Here is a 20,065-nt window from a genome sequence, read left to right on the forward strand (position 1 = left end):
CTTTAATAAATGCTTGTTATATTATAGATGGATTCATCTTCTTTTTATTGCAACACATGACATGATATGCTATATGTATGTTAAGCTCTTATACTTTAATAAACATAATTTCTATGCTTGATGAAATCATTGGCAAAAGGGGGAGAAGAGATGAGTTTTGGGGAGAAGAGATGTGTTTTGGGAGAAGAGAAGAGTTTCTAAGAAGTGCATGTTTTTGGTTCAATTGGGAATTTCTTTCTTTGTTTTTGGTTCAATTGGGAATTTCTTTCTTTTAAGGAAGCAATAAAGTTGTCATCTACTTTAAGAGTTCTTCGATTTGTGTTTCACCGGGTTTCGGCGGTCTAACCGGCGACTCAACGGCCGTCCGACCGGCGACAAGCGGCGGTCAGACCGGCGGCATACGGGCGGTCAGACCGGCGGTGGCGACAGCAAGTGGCAGTTGATCTCGGTGGTTAGACCGGAGATTGAATCTCGGTCAGACCGACGACAACCAGGCGGTCAGACCGGCAGTGTAACTTCGGTCAGACCGTGATCCGTCGAATTCGAGGATAACTTTTATTTCCGCTAAAAGTTTTTGGTTTTTGGGTATATCAACCATTCACCCCCCTCTGGTTGGCCTAGTTCTTGTGATTCGATCCTACATGTGGAACCATCAGAGGCCCACTTGTGAAAATCGATTTTTGCGTGTGGTGCTTTTAAGGAGCCGTATGCAAAAACGGAAGTTGATTTTTGCAGAGGTAACCAGTCATGATTTGTATGTAACCTAAAGAATGTCTTATTCAGAATAATCATTACTGTAGTAGTGTAACTTATATTCACGGTCAAATTTGTTTTTTTCGTTGTGACGTGTAAAAGTTGAATTTTAACTTGTATCTTTACGAAGTGATATATCACATGTTAATACATCTTCTCAATTTTTTATAACTATTTGAATAACTTACAAACAACGAGGGGATATCCCCTCGAGAGTTAAAATCCACTCCTAGTTGATCAGCCACTCAACAAAGAGTGAGCATCATAGTGAGAGAGATAAGAGACGGAGACGAAGCGTCGTGCTTGCGAGTATGGGGTAGCAAGAAGAGAAGGCGAACCGGTGATTCCGTGATTTCCTCAAAATTCTAGATTGGACACTTGGGCTTTCCTCTTATGCGGTGGTAGACGTCCCAAGGGAGGTAGGGTGACGTGGGCCGTAGCTGTGCCGGTTGTAAGATCAACGTGTGTTTTGATTCTTATTCTGTGATGAACAATTGGCATATGTGATTATTGGTTTTGTTATTTGGAGATTATCGTCGAAGTGGTTTTGGATGATTGGATTTACAGGTGCTATTATTTTATGTGGTCCGGTCCGACCGGACGGTGGTTGCCGCTCAGACCGGAGCTATGTGAGCGGTCAGACCGGCCAGTCTGCGGTCTGACCGCCCGTCGCTGTGTCAGTTTCAGTTTCGGGTTGTTACTTTGGATATCCATGATTGTTTCATGGTTATGGCTTCTAGATGGATACGATACGTATGTAATACTGTTATTTGCTAACAATGAGTCAAGTTGGAGATAGCTTGGTCTCGGAATATGGTTTCTTTGTTTGTTTTATGTGTAGGTGACTCGATGCCTCGGGAGAGTATTTACGGTGATGGACCGGGAGTCGGCTTGGTGGTAAGACGATGTCCGTGGTGGTCAGATATCATGCGGGATACTAAGGCTAGAGTTGATGCACGTGGTTGGTGAAGATTCCATATGACATACGATGGAGGTATTGAGTGCGTATGGGATGCGGAGTTAAATTTGGAAGGAGTCTAAATTTGGTACGATTGGTTATATAAAGTTTCTTTCTTGTACTAGAGGGTTTTCTAAGGTGTTTAGGACTCTTAGTATGAGTTTGGTTCGTGGCTTTAGGCTGCCTACCTCATGTATAAATAGAGGGGGAGCGTGAGGCTTCCCGGTATCGCTTTTGTATAGCTTTTGAGAGCTAGTTTAGTTAGGGTTTCGAGTTTAGTCAAGATTTTTGTAAGGAGTGCTGTTGGTGCACTTTGTAAACACAGAGAGAAGCAATAAAGTTGTCATCTACTTTGATTGTTCTTCGATTTGTGTTTCACAGGGTTTTGGCGGTCTAACCGGCGATATACTGGCGGTCAGACCGGCGGCGCTAGGGCGGTCAGACCGGCGGCGCAGGCAGGCAGCGGCAGGTGATCTCGGCGGTTCGACTGGAGTTCGATCTCGGTCAGACCGGCGTGTTCCAGGCGCTTAGACCGGTACAACTACTTCGGTCATACCGCGATCCATCGATTTCGAGGGTAACTTTTATTTCCGCTAAAAGTTTTTGGTTTTTGGGTATACCAACCATTCACCCCCCTTTGGTTGGCTTAGTTCTTGTTATTCGATCATACACGGGTCGCCCCATGCCACCCAATGGTAACGTCCGCCCCTGATAAGAGCTGAGCCGAACCTATAGCCAACGAGCAGAGACGGCCATCCCTTGAGCTGTGGTTGTGGTGGAGCGAGGCGGCCGGGGCCAATCCTATTTGATACCTCGGGCTGCCTTCCCCTCTTCTTTTTCTTGTTTATCCCTGAACAAGATGCAAATGAAGCAACACATTCAAGCTATTTCTTTGGCATTCTTTTCGAGTTCTGTAACATTAATGGATATTGTAAGCAAGAAGATTTTATGTTGAGAATGGAAGGTATTGGAAAAGAAGCTATTGAGAATAGGCTAGTTGAAAGTGATCAGGATAGCGAGCCATAAGTTACTACAACACAGAGTATCACGTCGTGGCCTGAGTTGACGTCTTAAGAGAGTGGTTGACCCAACGAGACATACTATCGCCGTCCGAAAATACTCATCGTATTAAGTTTTTATTGCAATGTTTGACCATTCGACTCATTCAAAAGATTATGAAATTATTATTTATTTTTTTTTCACTTGCTTTATTATCAAAAGTATTTTAAGCATGACTTATCTTTTTTTATATTTGCACTAATTTTTTAAATTAGACGAATGGTTAAACATTATAAGCAACAAGTTAAAACGACATCTAATTTAGGAGGGATGGATGTAGTAAATTCAAGCAAGTAGAATCCTGAACATGCATGGGCATGAGTGGATGACATGGAGACTGAGAAGTGTCCAATTTCCTGAGTTCAAGGACAACTATGTAGACAGGGATACCCTACTAGTTGTTTGCTAAGGCTGTGTTTAGATCTGGGGGGTGTAAAGTTTTGATGCATCACATCGGATATATGGACACACATTTGAAGTATTAAATATAGTCTATAACAACACAAATTACAGAATCCGTCTGTAAACCATGAGATGAATTTATTAATAAGCCTAAAAATCTATCATTAGCAAATATTTACTGTAGCATCACGTTGTCAAATCATTGCACAATTAGGCTTAAAAGATTCATCTCACAATTTAAACGTAATCTGTGCAGTCAGTTATTTTTTCGTCTATATTTAATACTCCATACATGTGTCGAAATATTCGATGTGACAGGGCGTAAAATTTTACAGGGGATCTGAACAGGGCCTTAAACAATTGTTTTTTAGATAAGTATATTTTTTACACGGCCTCTTTATCGAACCGGATATTTGCAGCCATTTAAGTTAGGAACTTAGTCTCTCAAACAACCTAATTTGAAATTCGCTCATATGGAGATTTAAACTTATGACCTTGAGGTGCTATACAAATCACTGAAATCACTAGGCTACATGGGGTGCTTAAACAATTGTTGCTCATGATATCTTACTTTGTGAATTTTGATGACTACAAGCAGCTTGTGCAAGAATTGGATTGATTTGGTTACACCACACATTACTCGACCAGCCAAAGGTCAATCCAGCCGAAGCTGCGCATGCTTTAATATCAATTCAACTAGTCAAATTCAACGCACAAAAAAACTGAATGGATAAAGGTGGAACGACCAAAGTTGAAAGAAAGCTTCATTAAAGAGTATTTGCAGGTTTATGTTACAAATTGTATGAGTTGAGCTGTACACATCCATAAGTTTCAGTGAGTGAAATTGATTTTTTTATAAAAACTAACAAGTAGTACTACTTAAAAAGAAAACATTATTCATCGAGGCATGAAAAACAATGCCATCGATCTCATGTTTATTTTTTCTTTCCATGTCTTATGCTAAGGCTGAGTTAGAGGAGAGGAAAAGAGGGAATTGAGAAGATACGTAAAACGAGATATGCAATTAGCGTATGATTAATTGAGTATTAACTACTTTAAATTTTAAAACAGATTAATATGATTTTTTTAAGTAGTTCAGGAAACATACATGCGGAAAACAAGGTGTTTTCTCTCTCAAATCTCCCAGTAACGAAAGCAGCCGTGTAGTTATCGACATCTGTAGGCCATCTACCCTATATGTTGGATACGTCCAACCAAGTCTTCCGTGAAAGATTATGTCATCTTTGATGACACTGAAGCTCAGTCTTCCGGTAGCTTTTCTTTTTTTTTTCCTCTTCTGTGCAGGGGGGTTCAGGGCCTAACAATTCGTGTGTGTTTTGGCTCTGTATATTCTCCATGAATATAGAGGCTGGATTTGATGGCGATATAAATATAGCAAATCTGTTGATTTTTTCTCATTAAATCATGAGATGCAAGGTAGCGGGCTGCTACAGATTGTCGTCTCGACAGTGACATAATATTGATTATCAGATGGATGCGTGGTATGAGAGGCGATGGGATGGTCGTACCAAGCATTGCAGCTCAATAAGAGGTGGAGGTAACACGGGGTTGTTCTCCGGATATCTATTCGTAGCAGCACAAGTCAACACGAATTACTAGATTTGTCTAACTCTTCTCCCCCAGAGACTTTGGTACTCATGTCTTGTTGCAGCCGCGGCTTGAGAGCCATCTCTACCATCAAGCGTCTAAGCTTGATCCGAGTAATATCATCGGTATATAGGAGTACCTTCCATGACACCACCGATTCCCATACATAAATTTAAAATCTGTACCATACAAACTAGTGGGAGAAGAGTGGTTATGTACTCCAGTCAACCAACAAGTGTATGCTATATATCGTTATTTGTCCTTATATAGACTGAAGAGGGTGGGACAGGAAAACCACCCAAAACATGTTTAACTGAAAGTATAGAGGACAATAATGCATGGTGTCTGAGACTTATTGGCTTCAGTCGGATTAGAGAGAGTTCTTTATTTTGTCATGTCAAGGAATAACTAAAACAGAGTACAATGGATTGGTGGAATATAAATGTAGTTCTATTTCCTTTCATATTGGTTTTTACTCCCAAGTAGTTTCCCCTCTCTACTCCAAATCTTCGAGTCATCCACAGACACAAAGTCACAAACAATGTGCAATAACCAGTCCTTGATCAAATCCTCTGATTTATGCCTTCCTAAATCTTAAGCAGATTACCTTGTGCATGTAAGTCCCGAAATTAGATGATTTTTCAAGCACATTCTTATCAATAATTTCGTAAAAGGTGTTGATGACTCATTTGACCTTGTTTCGTATGCTAAGTATCAATCTGACCCTACTTTTTTTAATTTACTTATTTGACTCCACTTTTTGAAATTAAAGATGAAAGCTGACCTTATTCCGTTAAAACGAGTTAACATTGTTAACCAAGGGGCAAGTAGTCCTTTTGCCCTTGCTTATTTAACCATATTATATAAAAACATCCATATATTCCAACCTTTTGACATAATTGTAACGAATTTGACATATCTTTCACATTTGACACAAGTTTGATAGATTTGGCTTCAATTTGATAAATTTGAATCATATTGAAAAATTTGGCGGAGTGCACCAATTTTGACACAAGTTTGGTACACTGATTTTGCTCTTGTGGTGGTGAGAAAGCATAGCCAACAAATTAGAAGAGGAAGCCGAGAACAACACCACCATAATCTTCTCCCCACGCTCGTCCTACTCGTCCCTCCGTGCCACCGCCGCTCTCTCCCTCTGTGTGCCTGCGGAGCCGCTGCCTCCATCCATCCACCCGCCTGCGCTAGCACCACCGCCCCCTCCTCCCTCAGCATGTCGGAGCCAACGCCACCCCCTCCCTCTACGCACCGGCGCTGGCTCTACCGTTCATGCCGAGAGAGACGAGAGAGCGATAAGGGTCAGGCAGGGTGGTACGAGATGGATAAGATTGAAGGAGGGTATTTTGGTTAGTTTGAATAATAAATAGATTTATTTTCTTTTTCCTAAATGAAACCCTATCAGTATATTGCAAATATAGTCAAACGGTAGGTTCAATTGTGAAAAGCAGGGTTAAATCAGCAACCTAGAAAAAAATAAGATCCGATTGGTAGTTAGCCTTCGAAATAGGGTCAAATAAGTAATTATTCGTTTCCTAAAAGTGATGAACTACTCGTAGTAGAATATTTCTTCTACTGGTAATATAACTCACAAATGAACGGTTACCATAGTAGTGATAATATGGGTAGAACGATAACTACCGGCAGATACCCATGTAAAAGTACTCCAATTGGAATTATTTGTAGCAAATATTACGACCATTTTTCTGTAGCACTAAATATTGAACTAGTCTGAAAATGGTTGTGACTTTTTAATTAATTTCCAAACAATCCTACCACAATTGGACTCCATTGAAGCTACAATTAAGTTTTTTGTTCTTCACATTTCCGAAAGAATGATCAGGTTATCTGATTTGACCATTAATTCCCTATGGAGATATACATTCCAATATCAATATGCTTTTGTTCTAGAGTTTGACAATCACTACACAATGGGGGTCTTGGTTCTATTAACATATATACTCCTACATCTATGTGCCAGTTACATACCTTGTGATGTATAATAAGCCCATTAATTGATGCAAAATGCATGCAATTCGGCCGTGGTAAGAGAAGTCGTATTATTTCTACAGAAAAGCAAGCAGAGGGCAGGAGTGATTCTTTATTAAGACGACTGAATTTTTCCTTCTGCCACGTGGTAATGCAATTCATTTCATTTTATTGTATTTGTTAACATTATTGGTGACTTCAATAATATCGATCTCCAGTATGTATTAATTAAGACCAATAATATATATATAGTAAGTGGAGTTCAATTCTAAAAACTCTGAAAAAACAATAACAAAATAAGTATGTGCTCTTGTGTACCTCTCGTTGCTCAATACAATGAAATAATTATATAAAACTATGGAAAATAATGACAAAAGTTGGGCTGTGTTTAGATCCAAAATTTGGATCCAAACTTCAGTCATTTTCCATCACATCAACCTGTCATACACACACAATTTTTCAGTCACATCATCTCTAATTTTAACCAAAATCCAAACTTTACACTGAACTAAACACAGCCTCGAAGAGAGAAGGTTACGATGGTTGCAGTGAATCTCCAATTCCACTACCTACCTAATGGTAAATTTTGCAGGTTAGCCCTTCAATTTTATCATATTAAAAAACAGTGAAATCTAAATGAAGGTGATAATATACCCTATAGAAAAATATGGATAACACATTTAATGAAAATTTGGTACTACCAACACTTTGGTAGATATTTCTATTGATTTAGGAAGTTCTGGAATCAATCCAAACAACACATAAGTAGTATTTAGACTACCAACAATTTGGTAGTGTAAGATTTGGCACTAAATTAAAAGAGCCCATAATGTATTTTAATTCTGAGATCTATGGATTGAATTGAGAAATGCATGTCCGTAGAGGGGAATGACATTATAATCCATGCTACTACTTTTTTTCTCTAGATTTACAAAGTGAACTTCCCATATTGTTTCCTCATTTAGTGTACAGAGTAACAAGATTTACTAAAACTGTTTGTGTTCCATACAATTTGATCTACTGTTCAGAATAAGAACCAACAACATACCCATGTAAAAAAAAGAGTCATAACACAATATAAATATTTCAATAGAAAACATAAGTAATCGAATTTGATACATCATTAGCAGGACATAAATATGTTATTAGTTTTGCTGAACGTGCCTATGCAACCAGCTTGCCAGCTACTAGCTAGTTGAGCATACAGTATACTCCCATGCCTGATGATCACCGTGATACTCTTTAGTGCAGCAATTCGCATAGTCTCACCTCAGCATACATGCCCAGATAACGCCATTAATATATATAGATCTGTCAAACTTGCTGCTAACCCAAGTAATTGGCAGCAAAAGCATTAGTCCCGGTTACCCTTAACCATCATCGCTTCAACCTTTTGCTTGAGGGAATAAGTGAATAACAACCCCACTGCAAATGGTGCAAGCGTTGTACGTTCTTCCCATGACACCACCCATTTCCATGTAAAACTAAACTCGCAAGACAAACCTAGGTTTAACAAGGTCAGGCATGAGAAGAGTGTACAACGATCACTGTTTGTATTACTCAGCTGATCTTCCCCTTTGAACTGTGCGTGTCAAATCTCTCTCTCTATATATGTAACAATGACAAAACATATAGATACATTGTGTTATAAATAGTTACAGAGACTTAATAGCAGAGTGAAAAGCTAATAGCAGGGTGATAAGCAAGCTGGCTGTCAGTGGGGACAGCTATGTGTATCTATTGTTCAAGACAATTAAGGGGATGTTTAAATCAGGGTCTAAAGTTTTAGCGTGTCACATCGGGTATTATATAGGGTGTCATATGGGGTGTTTGGATACTAATAAAAAACTTAATTACAGAATCCGTTAGTAAACCGCGAGACGAATTATTAAGTCTAATTAATCCGTCATTAGCAAATGTTTACTGTAGCACCATATTGTCAAATCATAGAGCAATTAGGCTTAAAAGATTCGTCTCGCAAATTAGTTGTAATCTGTGTAATTAGTTATTGTGTTAGCCTATATTTAATACTTTATGCATGTGTTTAAACGTTCGATATGACATGGTGAAAAATTTTTGGGTGGGATCTTAACAGGGCGCGCGTAAGTTAGATTGGTTCATGATTGGCTGTAACTTTTAGGACGCTATAATCTTGTTCGTATTGGTTTATTACACCAGATTAAATCACTCTGCTCGTATCAACCACTGAAGTAGAACTTCGTACTGTGCTATCTGTTCTCATATCACTACTGATCTTTGCTGGGTGGTGCAAATAGTCCCGGTTCGAATAGAAAAATAGACTAAACATCATTTTTAGCTCTGGTTAAAAAGCCAACGAAACTTTTTGATCTTTAGTCTTAGTTGGTGTTAACAACCGGAACTAAACATCATTTTTAGTCTCGGTTTGAAAATTTGTCAGGCCGTGTCAGGTCCCATTATTTTTAGTCCTGGTTAGTCAACACTTTAGTCCCAGTTGTTTATACCAACCGAGAAGAAAGATTGAAAAGAAAACTAAAGATCAATACTTTAGTCCCGGTTGTTTGTACCAAATGGGACAAAAGATTGAAAAGAAAACTGACAGCCGCACGCCACCCCCTCCCTCGTCCTTATCTCCTTGCACGCACAAGCGAAACTCCCTCCCTCTCTCTCGCTCCCGCCCTCCCCCTCCCTCCTTATCTCCTCTCCCTGTGTGCTCCCTCCACCTCCCTCGCAGGTGACTCCCTCGATCCGCCCCCTCCACCTCTCCCTCAATCCCCCCTCCTCCTCTCCCTCTCACCTCCCCCGCCCCCTCTTCCTCTCCCTCCAATCCCTCCGCCTCCCTTGCTGACGGCGCTCGCCCCCTCCTGTCCGACTCACCTCCCTCTTGCGGTGGATTTGGCGGCGGTGACAGCGTCTCCGGTGGCGGTCGCAGGTGGATCCGGCTGGATCCGGGCCACGGCAGGTACTAGCAGCCACATCAAGCAGATGGTGGCTCGCGGTGGGGAGAAGAAGAAGAAGAAGAAGAAGAAGAGGAGGAGTGGCGGAGAGCGTGGAGAGGATGAGGCAAAGGGGGCGGCCGGCTGTAGTGGTGGCGGAGCAGATGCTGCTGCTCATGGATTTGTGATTGTATTCATGAGGCGATTGTGTTCACGAGGCAATTGTGTTCATGGATTTTGATTTTTTTTTTCATGATTGCGTTCATGAGATCTCATGGGTGATGTTTATGATTAATATGTTCTTGGATTGGATGAATTGATGATGGTATGTGAATCTGTGATCTGTAATGTATTTGTTTTTTGAGAATTTGTGATGTGAATCCATGATTTTATATGTGAATATTTTATTTGGGGAAATCAATATGCAAGCCAGCAAAAAAAACAAAAAAAAAACCCTTTAGTCCCGGTTGATAATACTAACCGGAATTAAATATGGTAGCGTCAGTCACGTGGCGCTACCATCTTTAGTCCCAGATTCGGGGTCTCAGAATTTCTCCAGTAGTGTGTCGATATCAACCGAATCAAATTTTTATTAGTTGGAAATGTGAAGAAGCTGGTAAATCTCGTATATATTAAATCACATTAATGTGGGTAGCGTCTAAGCGATGTCAATATTAACAACAAAAATAGTACGGAAGACAGGTACTGCCTTTGTTTCCTGAATTGGCCATTCCAAATTTGGACCTGTACACTATGATTTGTATTTTTTTCTTATGGAACAAACAAATATATTCAAATACCGATTCTAGAAAAGATCATTATGAAATCTAATTCCAAGGCACAAGTCTGAAGATTGATGGCATCGTTCAATGGTAAACTTATATTCTCATTTTGTTATTCCCAGGCACAAATCCCAGAGAATAATACCTTTGAGAAAACATGTATATGTACTAAATCCAGCCAACAAAATGGAAATGGACGCTCTGGGGTGAACCAGTGAAGCCTGTGCTTATCTTGTCCTTGATGGCACCCATTTCTATTAAATAGCCCCACATTGGTTGTGGAAGGGTAAGGAATATTATATGTAAGTGGGAGACCTCTTCACCTAATTGGTTAGCTTTTGAGATGTGAAAGGCCCTTTACGCGCAATTCGTACTATTCTATAATTGCTACACAGTGCTTGCACAGGAAGCACGTTAGACACTAATAGAAAAAATGTTTTTGCACAGTCAAAAATAGTTTTTCCAGGCGGGTGTAAGGACCGCCGGCCTGCTTGCGAAAATAATTTTTGCAGGCGACATCTCCATTTTCACAGCTGGTAGATTCACTCGCCTGTGAAAAAATCACAGCGAATAAAAAAAAAGGGTGCCGCCGCCGGCCTCCCCTCCGGTCGACGGCTCTCCACCTTCATCCGCTGGCCACTGCCACAGCCGCTGGTATCATCATCGCGCATCGCCGCCTCTGCTCCGTCCGCCGGCTTCCCCGCAGGCGTCGTCATCATCGTGTCGGCGCCGTCGTCGCGCGTCGCCGCCTCTCCTCCTCCATCCGCTGGCTTCCCACAGGTGGAGCTGTCGTCGTCACGCATCGCCGGGAGAGGGAGGAGTCGAGCCGCCGCCTCTCCTCCTCGTTGGCACAAAGAAAAGCATAAGAAATTGTTCTTTTATCCATGAATCATGTGATCCATGCCGACAAGGCTGCCACATATCTCTACTATTATAAAAATTGAAGATGTTTTTACCGATTACTTTGATACGTTATCCATGTATGAATCGATTTTTAAGTTTGTTCGCTTTCGGATATACAAAAGGAGTTGTACAAGAAATCCCTTTAAAAAAACTCGCATGCTAACTTGACACTATCGGACTTCTAATTGAAGTTCATGATTTTCTAAAAAATATATATATCCAAGTGAATTCCCACAATGAATTTCACCTTAGCTAAATCGTATAATAACAATAATAAGATTAAAATAACATTCACCCATTGCAACACACGGTTATTTTTATAGTTTGTAAAAAATAAAATAAATCCAGTACTGTTCAACACGGACAGACAGGTGTCTCGGCAGTGGTTAATTGCTTCTAGCAATCTAGCTTGATGATCAAATGAATGTTTGCTACTCCATCAAGAAATCAATGCAGTTGTAGTGCAGCGATAGCGCGTGGAGGCGGCTACTAAGTGAGATCACAGAGGCAGCACAAGGTGATTTTCCAGATTTAATTAGGAAATAACACCGGTATACCACCCAGTAGAGGTTTCAAGCATCCCTGCTCACTTAGTGCAATATCCCCATGATATTCTTTCCATGACACCACCCAATCCCAACTTAGGGTGTATGCTTCCATTAAGGGATGTGCGTGGAATTGGACTGTGATAAGAGAAGTCGTATTCCAAGAGAAAGCACGCATGGGGTGTTGAATTGTGGCAGAGGGCAGGAGTGTTTCTTTATTATGACTGAATTTTCTCTTCTCCTATGGTGTAATGCAATTCATTCCACTTTATTGCGCCTTCGAATACAACTATATACCTCCAGTGTGTATTAATTAATGTTAACATTGGTATGTGGAGTTCCGTCCTTACAACTCAAGCATATGTGCTCTCATACCTCAAAATATAATTAAATAGAAAATATTGTCAACCAATTAATAGGTTGTAGAATCGAATACAATAACCAAACGTACAAGAGGGGGTGAATAGTAGCAACACGAAAAACAAAAACTTTTTACAGAGCTAAAAATTTACCCTCCAACCTAATGAAGCCCTTGGCGTAGCTGGTCTGACTGTCGTGTACACACCAGCCTGACCGCAACTTCACCGCCTGCCCGACCGGTGTCTGGATGGTTGAACCACTGCCTCCCTGTACTGCCTTCTAGCTGTCGCTGGTTAGACCGCCCAATGAACTCCGGTCAAACCGTTGGGATCCCTAAAAACGCGTATCGACAAAACTCTTGAAAGTACATCAACTTTATTTTATCAATATGTATTTACAAAGTGCACCTAAAGTACTCCACTCAAGTGGTTGTCACATGATCTAGGATGGGATGCTCCCACCTGGCAATGGTACACCTATTATACGGTCAAGCAAGACAGCAAATGCACAGTGTAGAACAGTGCAGTACGCATAGACGCAAGTAGCGACGTACGTGGGTGTCGCGATAAGTACTACGGCCAAATGGAGCAAATACTGGAGCTATAACTAGCATATCCACAGTGTGGGTCTAGAAATACCTCTACAAGAGGAGTAGGAAGAAGATGCGGTCTAACATGCATGTGTCGACCATGAGGAAGGACTATTTTTGAAACATAGGCCCAATTTGATCATATGCCTAATTTTGTGTAGTATATGTGTTATCTTGGAAATGGACTGGAGAGCTATAATATTTTGAGATAAGTTTGAAAATTTTTGAAATACTTAAGAGAAATGAAATATTGCCTTTGAAATAAATAAAAAAATATTATATTACTGGTTACAATAAATAAATAAATAAATAAATAGTTAAAAAAAATGTTAGAGCAATTATGTTGAAATAGGTAAACAAAAATCAAAATAACTTGAAAATAAGACTGGTCAAAGTTACCTGTGACGGGTGAGAGTAATGGCGCCGTCACAGGTGACCTCACCTGTGACATGCCCTACTTTCCGGCTGATCACATATGACAATACCTATGACAGGCCGGTGAGCAGGGCCCATCATAGGTGATGTCACTTGTGATGGCGCCAACACTCCCGTCCGTCACAGGTGACTTTGACCGGGATAAGTAGGGTTGGACCGTTTCCCATCCCTCTCAGATCCAGATCTCTCACTCACTCACTCACTCAACACTCGTCAATAGCCACCTACTCCATGCCAAGCACCTCCCTTGCTTTCTCGACGTCAACCGTTGTCCTCCCGCCATCATCAAATTCCACCGAGCAGCACCTCCCTGCCCTCGACCTCTCCATATCCATGACACCGGGCTCCACCTCCCCGCCCTTGACTGCCGGCTTCCATTGACAGCCTCCACCGCACTGTCTTCCTACACCGCCAAGTGATGCCTCCCTGACGTCGATCATCAACCGCCTCCGGCCTCCCACTCTCCTCGAAGACCACCTGCCTCCACCTCCTCTGCCTCCACAACAGCCGCCGCCTTCACGCTGCCCTCGACACCGGCTGCCTTCACGCCCACCTGGAAGACAGCCAACCACTGCCTCCTCTGTTTCCACAACGGCTGCCGCCTCCCCCACACCAGTCGCCACCTCCTCAGCTCCCCCACCCCTCGCATGTTTCTCTTTCTTTTAAATTTAGATTGTTCCCATTTTTTGTGATTTAGGTTGTCTATAAATAATTTGCATTGTTTAGAATGATTTTGAGTCACAAATGTTTAGAAATAGTTTGATTTAGGTTGTTTAGAAGTTTTATGACTTAGGTTGTTTAGAAAGTTTGTGACTTAAGTTGTTTATTATAAATTATTTAGGTTGTTTAGAATTATTTTGATTTAGGAAGTTTAGAAATATTTTGATTTAGGTTGTTTAGAGATTTGTAGACGTAGGTTGTTTAGAAATGACTTAGGTTCAATTGTCATTAAACTTTGAACAACTTACCATCAAAATTGATTACTACGTCTTACATGTACTTATTATTTACTACATTGTATTGTTCAATTGTTTTCTAACTTTTTTGAAATGGTTGGTTGTCGTTATTTTTCAAAAGGCAAAGGCTATAAGTAACTTGGGTAAGTTTGCGGCAAGAAATTGGGCAAGTTTGTGTCTTCACAGGTTCAAAAGAAATGTGAGGTGGGAATATGTGACTGTCTATGTAATTTATGTAAAAATTTGGAATGCATGTGTGCATGATGTTAATTTTGGGATGCATCTGTGCTAAAATGGAGAATATGTGATATTGGGTATGGCTAGGATATATGTGATGTTTCTTTTTTCAGAGAGTGTGGCTAGCAAATCATGAGTCTAGTCAATATTTAGAAATTGTTGTTTTTCGAAAATACCTCATAACTGAAGGGTCGTAAACAAAGACCGTCACATGTGAGCTCATCTGTGACGGCCTTGTTACTTCAATCCATCAAAGGTGAGTCATCCGACAGGTACAAACTTTGCACCCGTCTTAGGTATCTCACTGTGACGGGTTGCAACCAAACATGGGCATGTGGAGACGCTCACCTGTGACGGGAAATTAAAATACTGGCCCGTCAAAAGTGACTAGAGTCACCAGTGACCCCTAATCCTTGACCGGGGGAAATCCATCGAAGGTGAGGGTTAGTGTCCATCTGAGATGACCTGATACGGCATAGTGATGTGGAAATATGCTTTTTTTATTTATTTTATTTAGATTAGGGATATGCCACTGACCTCCGTCATTAATATATGTTCAGAGCATGTTAATACCAGAGCTTGCTGATGGAGTTCAGTACAAATTACCTGCTCTTACTGACTTAGGCTCCGTTCAACCGGGAATAGTACGCACAGAAAACAGAGCGATCTATTAGCACGTGATTAATTAAGTATTAGCTTTTTTTTTTCAAAAATGGATCAATTTGAATTTTTTAAGCAACTTTTGTATAGAAACTTTTTACAAAAAATGCGCCGTTTAACAGTTTGAAAAATATGTACGTGGAAAACGAGGGAGAGGGATTGGGAAAAGGGTGTACCGAACACAACCTTAGTGTGTAATCTTTGTATTGTGCTTGCAACTTCCCTGCACACATACTGTAGTGCCTTGCCAAGTTGCTTCGGCACCCCTTGTTCCCAACTCGTCTCCTTGTTTTCCGCTTGCACACTTTTCAAACTGCTAAACGGTATGTTTTTGCAAAAAGTTTCTATACGAAAGTTGCTTAAAGAATCAAAATAATTTATTTTTGAAAAATAAATTAGCTAATACTTAATTAATCATGAACTAATGGATCGCTCCGTTTTTGCGTGCGGAGGGAATGAGTTCCCATCAAGAACATGCGAACACAGCCTTAGTATGGCACTTCTATGCAAAACATCCTCATACACAATATTTGGCTGTATTTCTACCCTCAATCCCTAAACGAAGTATGATCCATGTACACATCCAAATTAATTTGGCTCAAATATAAACATAAGTAATTGTTCTTCCATCCATGAATTATGTGATCCATGGCGACAAGGCTGCCACATATTCGTAAAAGGATCTACTGTTCAACACGATGTCTTGGCAGTGGTAGCTTGATGATCAGATGAACGCATACTACGATACGGAAGACAACATAATGGTGATGCAGCGAGTGCGTGTGCACGCGGGTACTAAGTGAGATCAAGGAGGCAGAACAAGGTGATTTTCCAGAACTCATCAGGGAGCAACACCGGTATACTGCGCAGTAGAGGTTCCAGCCGAAGTTTGACACCCATCTCTACTTGAACGAGGCAAGTATAAAATCATCCTTGCTCAGTTAGTACAATATCTCCACCATATTCTTTCCATGAAACCACCCAATCCCAAGCTGCAAAGAGATCGATGCACCACAAAAATAAGGGAGAATAGAGTGGCTGCATATTCTATTTCACAGCAAAGCATATATATGCCAACGATATTTGTTCTTATATAGGCAGGATGAGGAAACTACACCAAACGTTCATATCCCTATTACCTTGGTAGCTTGCAATGAGAAAACTCGGAGTGTTAGGCATGCTTGTTTCAGCTTATAATTAAGATTATCATAATCTAGATTATTGTGCCAAATTACTGTAAGCTAGATTATAATAAACTAGACTAGAATAAGATGCGAGCTAAAATATGTAATGCCCTCAATTGTAAGATTACTGTATCAACAAATTTTGTAGGACAACACACCAGGTTCTAAATAAGAGGTGTGCATCCACCATATGATGGTTCATCGTTCACAACAAATCATCCACGTACGAATAAATCGTCCACATAGGTTTTAGGTACCTACATTTACCCCTTTATAAATTGAAGGGTGATGCACTTGGCAGTATAGTTCAAAACTGGAAGGTGTCCACAACCACCTGTTGTTACATGAACTTACTGCATGACCAGGGGATGCACATGCTTTGCGCAGTATCAAATTAATGTCACAGGGTCAATGATGGCTGAATTATTGCTATCAAACACCGTTGCTAAAAGCACAGTTGAATGAGACTTCAAATTCAGATTTTGGATATTGAACATACATTTTGATTCTGGTGCCAACAAAAATATTAACTCATCCATACATTGCATGCAAAGCTCCATCCAAAAATCAGATGTATCAAATTCAGACCCGTTCCCTTTCCCTTCGAACACCTTTTCCTAACATAAATCCTTAAAAACTATGATATGGCAATGTTCAATTGGTCCAAGCTTTTCTCCGCCCGAAACCACTCCTTATTTATTTTTTTGTTTTTGGAAAAATAATCCCAAGGTCTCTCTACTAGTCATCGAGTTACAAAATCGTCCCCATCAGCAAAATCAGATATATGACATCCCTCAACTTACAAAACCGTTCATTTTAGATCCTTCGGTGGTTTTGAACCCAGTTTTATCCGACATGGCGGCTGAGTCAGCATGGCCCCACATGTCAGCATGCCACATCATCACCCTCTCTCTTTGCCCTCCTTTCCCTTCCTCCTCCTCTTTCTCTCTCTCTCACTTCTCTGCGCAGGCTGGTCGACAGGTGGGGAGGAAGCCGGCGTGGTGAGGCCGGAGAGGAGGAGGAAGTCAGCGGCCGACGACGGGCGATGCGGCGGCGATGGTGGCGGCAATGTTGGACAAGGGACAGGCGCAGCTTCTCCAGCGCATGCGAGGCGCAGGACGAGCGGCCCACGGTTGTCACAGCAAGGAGGGGAACCCGGTGCCGTGGGTGCACAACGGCATGGTGGAAGACGGCGGCTCGTCCAGCGGCGCGGCCATCCGGTGCTGCTCCTTTTTTTTTTCTTTTTCTTCTTCCTCTCCTATTCTTTTTTTGTTCTTTCCCTCCAACGGAGTTGCCAGATCAGCGCTTGCAGCCGGTGCGGCGACCCTGGCGCGGGGTGGAGTGGCTGTGCAACGTACGGCATTTTCCGACGGAGGAGGGCGGCATCAGCATGGCCATGCAAGTCTAGGGTGGCGGTTACGGCATGGGCTACCCGGCAGCGACCGTGTGCAATGGCAGCGCAGCGCGGCGCCTGAGATGGCGTGGCGTGCTGCTTGTCGGCGGCCAGGACAGCCTGCGGGCTGCTCTTCCTTTTTCTCGTTTCTTTGATTTGCTCTTTCTATTTCATCTTCCTGATGGCCACCGACCTCCTCCCCACCCGCTGGCCAGCCTGCGCAAAGAAGTGAGAGGGAGAGGAGGAAGGGAAAGGAAGAGGAAGGGAGAGGGTGATGACATGGCATCCTGGCATGTGGGGTATATGTGGGTCCTAAGCTAACTCAGTCACCACATCGGATAAAACGGGGTTAAAATAACCGAAGAACCTAAAGTGAAAAGTTTTATAAGTAGAAGGATATCATATATATGCTTCTGCAGTTTGGGAACGATTTTTTAAATCGATGACAAGTTAAGATACCTTGGGTGTACTTTTTCCTTTTTTTTTCCTCTCTTAGGCTACGTTCGTTTTCAGTGGTTACCAACTCCCCCTCTCGTTCTCCATGTGCATGTTTTTCAAACGGCTAAACGGTACGTCTTTTGTAAAAAGTTTCTATACGAAAGTTTCTTAAAAATCATATTAATCCATGTTTATAAAAAAATAGCTAATGGACCACTCTGTTTTTCATATGGGAGGGATTAGTTCCCATCCTCCTGAAACGAACACGCCGGACCAGCCTTTCTCTCTCTCGGCCCATTTCAACTTTTCACCCTTCACTACTGTGCAGCCAAGTTCAGCACCTCCAATTGTTTCTTGTCGATCTCTGTCAGCTTTTGTCCCAAATGTAACGGGTGGCGCACGAGTTAACTGCGTTGGTTTGTAAGCTCTAGATCGGTTCTACTCCCTCCGTACTATAAAATACCAACTTACTATCAAATGCAAAATATTTTAGTATTACGAATTTAGACATATATCTTTCAGGTTTAGATTAATAGTAATAGAATATGTCACACGTAATCCTAGATTCATTTTTTAATGGAAGAGAGTAGTTGGAACAGCACGCCGCCTGCTGTGAAATAGTTGGTGTCCAGTGATATTGCTGGTTCCTTAAATTAAAAAAAAAAGATTCCCCAGAAAAATATGATCAGCCACCTCCCTGATCTCCTCCTCCGAACCACACCGTTCCAGCACAGCCGGGCCGATCACCATGGCGCCCCGGCCGCCGAGGCTTGCCATGCTGCACACGACCGCATGCTACGCTCGCAGCTGCAACTACCTAGCTACCACGATCCACAGTGGTGAAAGCTAACACAGGTAGAGAAACCATCTTTGGTCAGTCGATCAAATTCCACAATAGTCCCGGTTCCATTAAAAACCGGGATCTGGTTAAAAAAAATTTAATCTTTACACACCAACCGGGACTAAAGATGATTTTTAGTCCCGGTTCATCCCCTGTCAGAGGCATGTGAGGGAGCCGAGAATCTTTAGTCCCGGTTGATACTACCAACGGGACTAAAGATTACCATTTTAGTTTCGGTTTATTACCAACTGGGACTAAAATTCAACATAGTATATAATCCCTAGTCCTTATCCTCTACTCCACAATCACAACCACTTTCTCACACACACAGATCGATCATCCTCTCTTCTCCCCCTCCTTCCCTCTCCTATCTTACACAGATCCTCCCCTTCCTCCTTCCTTCCCCCTTCCCTTCCTCCTCCCTCCCCTGGAGACGGATGAGGCCGCTCCTCCTTCCTTCCCAGCCCCTTCCCTTCCTCCTCCCTCCCTGGAGACGGATGAGGCCGCGCCGCGCGGACGCGGTGGACGGACGGACACGCGGCGTGCGGCGCAGACGTGCGTTGCAGGGTGAGCACATGCGCGCAAACGTCCTCCCTCCCCTAAAGTTACTTGTTGTCTCTTTTTTTTTATATTTTTTGATTCACTAAGATGTAATTTTGTGATTCATTGTATGGATTTGAGATGTATAATCTGTGATGTATTTGATTTGTGTGTAAATTTTTTAGGATTTGCGATATTTTAGATTTGTGTGTATAAGTAACTTTAAGATTTGTGATGCAGATTTGGGATGTTACTTTATTTGGGGATTTGGGGTTTGATTTGGGATGTGCATGCCATCCGATTCGGGAGAAAATAAAAAAGTAACAAAAAAAAGAAAAGGGTACCAACACCAACCGGGACTAAAGATAGATCTTTACTCCCGATTATTTCACCCGGGACTAAAGATAACGATGTTTAGTCCCGAATTCATAGTCTCGGTTAAAAACCCGGGACTATAGGGAATTACAAACCGGGAGTAAAGACAGTTTCTCTACCAGTGTAAT

This window comes from Oryza sativa, chromosome 8 (genome assembly GCF_034140825.1).
Source record: "Oryza sativa Japonica Group chromosome 8, ASM3414082v1".
NCBI classification, from domain to species: domain Eukaryota; kingdom Viridiplantae; phylum Streptophyta; class Magnoliopsida; order Poales; family Poaceae; genus Oryza; species Oryza sativa.